Source organism: Puma concolor, chromosome B2, assembly GCF_028749965.1.
Source record: "Puma concolor isolate L17-30 chromosome B2, mPumCon1.1.hap2, whole genome shotgun sequence".
NCBI classification, from domain to species: domain Eukaryota; kingdom Metazoa; phylum Chordata; class Mammalia; order Carnivora; family Felidae; genus Puma; species Puma concolor.
The window spans coordinates 95,814,043-95,820,042 of NC_141671.1; the positions used below are offsets into that span (position 1 = coordinate 95,814,043).

The window sequence follows — 6,000 nt, forward strand, 5'->3', positions numbered from 1 at the left end:
GAAGCCAAATCATCAACCAATCGAAATGCAGAGTATAAAAATGGTTCAGAGCATTCTCTCCTTCTAGAAACCAGGCTTGCAGCACATCTCTGATCTCTCCGTAGAAAGGAGGGTTATGTGAGGCATATAATTTAAACCTTCCCTAATGACACTTTAAATAAATGGATGGCAAGCAACGTTAGCACTTATAACAAAAACATTAAAATGTTCAATGGGCTTCACAATCAAGATAACTGATGTTAAAACCAGAGGTGTTCAAAAACAAGTACAGTTAAAAATTATGTATCACCAAAATTCACTACAGTACCTTCCAAAGTGTGGCCCCGCCAGAAGTGTTTTCCGTCTCTCTTCATTTATCTCAGCTGTTTTTCCCCCAACTATTGTTTAGCTAAAATACCAATGCCAGGATCCCAGATTTAGCGTTTGGACAAAGAGAGTAACTGTAGAGACTCAGCTTTACATTAGCATGTGCTGTTGGAAGACACTACCTACATCATTAAGGAATTCCTATGGGAATATTTTATACTTTCCAACATCATCTTGTTATCCCTAAATGCAGAAAAGGGAAGCTTCCATTCCCAGGATTCTTCCATCCAGAACTGCAAGTGAACACTCTCTGCTGCCTACCTAAATTCATCTCATTGCACTGATTCAGGGGCGTCCTTTTAACACTGTAATAGGCTGTTTGAGGCTCAAAACAGGTGAGTGTATTCTATTAGTCTACAAAAAAAATCAATTAAAAACAATTTCAGGAAGTAAAATAAAAAATCAAAATTTTCCACAAATTCTTTCGTTCATTAGGACGAGTCATTAGTTTAACTACATAAAGACAAAAATCAAGATTTCGTTCTCACAATTACACTGTAGGTGTCACTTGTGCTGGTGCTGTTTGCCTTCTACTCTCTGTAGAAGCTATATCTGCCTCTATACCAACATATTTTTTAATATCATTACTTGTGACTCAAATATGAAAGCATTTTGATTGTAATGTAAGTCTAACTGGTAAATAATATGAGTCTCCATCTCACTTGCTATAAGCCTGCAAATAGTATATTTCACCCTGTTATTTTCATTTATGCCAACTTCAGCATATGATTTATAAGCTTAAAAAACAAGGTGTCAGTACAACTGGAATGTTAATATCCTTATTCTACACATACTACTTAAAATCAGTGTCAGTACTTGGTTACACTACAAGATGATGTACTCTGGAACAATATGTATATATTGAGAGAATTAAGCCTATTTAAAAGACCCAAATGAGTTTAGTATTCTGCATTTAGAGAAGCCCTAGTAAAATAGCTGAAAGAAACACCAAATGGTCCTAAAAAACATCTATTGAATTCATACTCTCCAGGCAATGCTTACTAAAATGTAGAATTTCATCAGTTCTGAATTGAAAAGATTGATCTGCTTGTCATGTTGAATAGACTCTAAAAGTAGTTTAAGCAACAATTGACCCTGAGCACAGAACCAGCCGAGTCTTCTGGGCTTCGGGCTGAAGGCAGCTCCAGATTTCTAAGATAACTGAAATTGTCTCTGCTGTGAAAAACAGCAAAGCAGCTCACAACAGACTGAAATGCTCAAGAGGATTTTCATAATTACAGCTAAGAGAAATGAGATTTACTGGAAGCTGCATTTACATCAGTACTGCTGTGTCTTTCCTCACAATTCCTTACACTTAAAAAAAATCAATTCCATCCACTTTTCATAATTCCATTTGCTTCCTTTTTTCTTCTGAATATCAGCCCACTGAATTTAAGCCATATTACAAAAGGCAACTGTGAAATTTTTTATTAGTGATTAATCTGTTTCCACTATTGATTTGTAATTTTTGTCAGATATTTCACACTTCATTCATCACAAAGACATAGGAATTTGCCAGAACTCACACGTTTTAGCTACTAAGAAAATGTACAGGTGAGATTCAAAGTAGAACAGGTATAACAATAATGATATAATAATGCAAAAACGTATTCTCTAAATGAATAATATTCCACATGAGCTATGCAAAAGATATGAGCTGAATACTAAAATATACCATCATGACATGTCAATAAATATTATGTTAAGAACTTAACATACTGTTACATTCCTTTATAATAATCTCACATTCCTCTTTGTCTGGTCAAGGACCAACTGCTCTTTTAGCTCCTTATAAAGGGACTTACTTGTTCTCTAATTGAGCTCCCGGGGTGAAGGGAGGGAGAGAAGGAACCATGCAGCCATTGTGAGCTGACTAACATCACTGCTGACCTGTTGCCTCACCTGGCTAGTGTGAAGCAACAGCCAGGCTTGCAACTGATTACCTTCCCTGGACCCTCCTTCAGCTTAAGGCCATGACAAAGTCCCAGCTTGTTGAGGACACATTCACCACTAAGGTCAGAAGCAACAAGAGCAAACAAGGGATTGCATCTCATGTTTGTGGGTTCCAGCCTGTTTGTGATCTTCCCTTCCTAGCTGCCTACCCTATGGACGTCAAGCCCAGCATCAGATACAGAGACAACAGCCTTACAGACACCGTTTAACCCGTCCCACAAGCCTGCCAGTCAGTTCCCTGTAACAAACATATAAAATTATACATCTGTATTATATTTACACATGTTCTATGTACACATAAAGACTTACATATTCTGCTTCTGTGGTTAAATCCTGACAAATACAGAATTTGGTTTTTAAAAATGTAAGTGTTTGAAAAACCTTGTCCAGATATGTATTTGGTGTTGAATATTTTAGTGACATTTAAATCTTGGAATAATTTCATGTTCACACTTAATAGGATTCCTGAGGTTTTCAAGACTGGCTCTTTTCACATTCACTGAGACCCCAGGAGTCATGTTATAGCCATGATTCACAGACTGGGGCACTCATGTTTGAACATATGTGATTTTTAAGGGAAAAAGAGGCTTTCGAGAATATCTGAGCACATAATGGAAGTAACAGCTCCAAGGACAGAAACACATCAGGAGTGAAGGATAGGCCCACCCTTGTGGTACTGGAGATCAGTTAAGCAAGAAAAATTGTAGCTGACTGAGTCTCATTCTGAGCTCTTTTCGTTCCTTATATAGTAATTAGGTGGTAAATATTAGAAGACAAGACAAATGCCACCATCTAGTAAAAAGTTACGGAAAACATACAAGAAGATAAATCTACATTTTCAACATCCTGCTTTGGATAGGAATAATTGTTATTTTTCCTTCAGAGTACAGCAAACTGGTTCATTTTTATAAGTATCAGTTAGGGACATTAGCTTGATTTCTACCAAAAGGCAATAATGTTCCACTAAATCACAATGATGTTTCAGATCCCAACAGCAGCAACCATAGTCTTTTCTATACCTGTCATTTTTCTAGGAGTTTATAACTTGGCAGTGATACTTCTGGCATTCTGTTTTTTAAACTCAGTAGCAATTGTTCTCCAACTGTTTTGTAATTTATTTTCAAAAATTAAATTTGCTGAATTTTAGTTTTACACAAGTTAAACAGAAAGCAATTTTATTCAATATGGCTCAAGCCCAGAAAAATTCTGTGTAAACAATGTTTTGAGAATTTTACTGCTCTGATTAAACCATTCCATAAACTAAATTGAGCCAGGCATATTTCAGGAAAAAAAATGTCCTCCTCCCCCAAATTTAATTTTCCTTTTTTTGTTTGGAACACATCTTATTGCATCATAGATAAATTTCATTTTAGACTGCATCTAATTCTTAGGCACGCAGCTAGCTGTCCTTTCAAACATCTTTCCATCTTATTCCTTATTAGATTATTATACTATCATAAACTCTTGGTCATACCACTACAAAATGACTCCTACATCCACAATGCTGCTGTTATCCTGATTAAAAAGAAAAACTGAGGAATCGAAGTTTACTTGTGACTCTAATGCACTAACAATCAATCAAGCTTATCTCATTTTTGACCAATTTTATTAGAATTCTAAACCAACATGACTACACTGAAGCTGAGTTTATTTTATATTCTACTTTTTCCACTAGTCAATTTTATTGTAAATACATCTTTCTGACATTTCTGTAATAAAGAAGGCTCTACCTGGAGAGGTAGTTTATCCAAATTCAAACTAGACGATTGTTCATCTTACATTGCGGGGCACAGCCTCTGCATTATTAAATTGCAGCATTTTTTTTCCAACATACTTAGCATTTATGCTACAGAAGTTCAGACTGTTCTTTTAAGAAAAAGAAATTATTCTTCAATGTCAGCCAACAACAAAGTAAAACTACAAAAATCTATTAAAATAAAAAATAAACAAGTAGTGATATTAAAGATAAAGAGGAAATGTTGAGTCATTATTTAGTCATTTTGATATGAGGGCATTAGTATCCAAATATCATTAAACTACTAGGAAATACAGCAAGTATTAATTCTCAGCATTTTCTAGTGTCCTACCTACTACTTTGTTTTTAATAATAGTTGGGGAACAATCTGATATTTGAAAAGCCTGAGTTCTTCTAAAGAACTCAATTTTTCTTTTAATGATTTAATGTTCATCTCCCCATAAGGAGAAAAAACATGGATCTTCTCTATTAGGGGCACCTTGGTAGCTTGGTCATTTGGGTGCCTGACCCTTGATTTCAGCCCAGGTCATGATCTCACGGTTTGGTGTGTGAAATCAAGTCCCAAGTCTGCTCTGTACTGATATTGTGGAGGCTGCTTGTGATTTTCTCTCTCCTCTCTCTCTGCCCCTCCCCAGCTCAATTTCTGTCTCTCAAAATAAATAAATAAGCATTTAAAAAAAAAAGAGATGGAATCATTTTCAGAGGATGGGAAGTGCCATGTAAAATCCATCTGTAAGTTAATCAAAAGATGGAATTCTGGGAACTTACCAAGTCTGCTCCACCAAAGTGATATAAATGAGCCTTTCTCCTCTTTGAAAGTCAGCACCTTCACTGATTTTGAACACCACAGCCTTAGAGTCACTGCAGATGCTCATAAGGTGCTCAATATACTTGATTGAATTAGCATGCTTATTCTAAAAAAGAAAAAAAAAAAAACCTCTGAGAAATAGAAACCCAAACAATATCAAATAATATCCTGGGGGCACCTGGTGGCTTAGTTAATCGAGCGGTCAGCTCTTGATTTTGGCTCAGATCGTGATCTCAGGGTCATAGGACTGAGCAGGCTGAGTGTGGAGCCTGCTTAAGATTCTCTGTCTCTCTCCCTCAGTCTCCCTCCCCACTCTCTCTCACTCTCTCTCTCTCTCTCACTGAGTCTCTCAGCCTCTCTAAAAAAATATGTATCTGTATCTATATCATCTATCTGTATCTATCTATATATATACAGATATCTTCTGTGTACCAGTAGTATAGAAGACAGTAATGCAGTCTATAGAATGCAGTAATATAGAAGACATAGTCATTGCCTTCATGCTAAATTTAAGGAAATAGGACACACACACACACACACACACACACACACACATATATATATATATTTTTTTTTTCAACTTTGGCTGTACTAGCAATTGGAAACATAGTAGACTTTACTTCCATAATTGTTAAAGAATAAAGGAAAAGATAATTACCATGGAAGAACCAAAGAGTAATGTGGGAAATAAGCAATGAAGAAATTGAAAGACTGGAAAAAGCAAACTGATTTGGGATAATAAAGAAAGGCTTAATAGCAGTGAAGCTTGAATTTATGTAAAACTGAGATTAGTAGAGAGGGATGAACAGGGTTTTCTAGGAAGATGGAAAGACACAGTAATAGGGAACCAAAAATTTCAGTCATATTAAACCAATGCATTTATTTCCTGCTCTTGTAACAGTTCAATGACAATATTCCTGGTTGATGTCTTTCCTCCACACACAATTCAGATATCTAGGGTTATTCTGTCTTGGAGTCTCACTATCCCCCAAGGCCTCAGAGTCTTTTCATCCAGCCAGCAGAAGGAAAGAGAGAGTTTGGAGAAGATACACCCACTTCACAAGCACATTGGCATGAAACAGACCACTTCTGCTCACGCTGCACTGGCAAGTACTAG

General features: G+C 36.2%; 1 long non-coding RNA gene across 7 annotated transcripts in view; it reads right to left on the reverse strand.

Annotated features, from left to right (window-relative positions):
• LOC147581115 (uncharacterized) overlaps positions 1–4,979 on the reverse strand; it is a 1,011,143-nt gene extending 1,006,164 nt beyond the window's left edge. For 2 of the 7 annotated variants that reach the window (XR_015251437.1, XR_015251436.1), the window contains exon 1: positions 2,172–2,754. This is a non-coding gene — a long non-coding RNA (uncharacterized LOC147581115). Of the gene's footprint in view, positions 1–2,171; positions 2,755–4,843 lie in introns of those variants that run through there. The other 5 variants (XR_015251431.1, XR_015251428.1, XR_015251427.1 and 2 more) reach the window with 5 other exon arrangements.
• Between the last annotated feature and the right edge of the window lie 1,021 nt (positions 4,980–6,000).